Source organism: Tupaia chinensis, unplaced genomic scaffold, assembly GCF_000334495.1.
Source record: "Tupaia chinensis unplaced genomic scaffold, TupChi_1.0 Scaffold000088_1, whole genome shotgun sequence".
NCBI classification, from domain to species: Eukaryota; Metazoa; Chordata; class Mammalia; order Scandentia; family Tupaiidae; genus Tupaia; species Tupaia belangeri.
In genome coordinates, this window is record NW_006159550.1 from 4994755 (window position 1) to 4995498 (window position 744).

Consider the following 744-nt stretch of genomic DNA (forward strand, 5'->3'; position numbering starts at 1 on the left):
ATATTACACATTTTGTGGCTATGGTAAAAGGGATGATTTTCTTCAGTTCTACCTTGGTCTGTTTGTTGTTCATATATAAAAATGCTACAGGTTTTTGGATGTTGATTTTGTATCCTGACACTTAACTGTATTCACTCATTACTTTGGGAAGTTTTTTTCATGGATACCTTTAGGTCTTCTAAGTATACCATCATGTCATCTGCAAATAAAGATATTTTCAACTCTTCTTTCTCTATTTGAATGGCTTTTATATTATTCTCTTTTCTGATTACATTGACTAAGAATTCCAGTACTATATTGAAAAGGACTGGAGAAAGTGGGCAGCCTTGTCTAATACCAGTTTTTAGTGGAAAGCTTGCAGCTTTTCCCCATTCACTATACTGTTAGTTACAAGGTTTTCATATATGACTTATGCTGTGTTGAGAAATGACCCTTCTATGTCAATTTTTCTGAATCTTAATCATGAGGGGGTGTTGTATTTTATCTAATGAGTTTTCTCCATCAATTGAAATGATCATATGATTTTTATCATTCTTTTTGTTAATATGGTGTATCTTGTTTACAGTCTTGTGTATATTGAACTACCCTTGCATCCCTGGAATAAAGCCTACATGGGTCATGATGAATCATCTTTTTTATATGTTTTTGGATATGGTTTTTAAGTATCTTGTTAAGAATTTTTGCATCTATATTCATAAGAGATATAGGTGTGTAGTTTTTCTTTTTTGTCATGTCTTTATCTGC

The 744-nt window shown here is 31.7% G+C and overlaps 1 gene segment (V, D, J or C); it reads left to right on the plus strand.

Annotated features, from left to right (window-relative positions):
* Positions 1-744, plus strand: part of LOC102483721 (T-cell receptor gamma chain C region C10.5-like) — a 148133-nt gene that overhangs the window by 59326 nt on the left and 88063 nt on the right.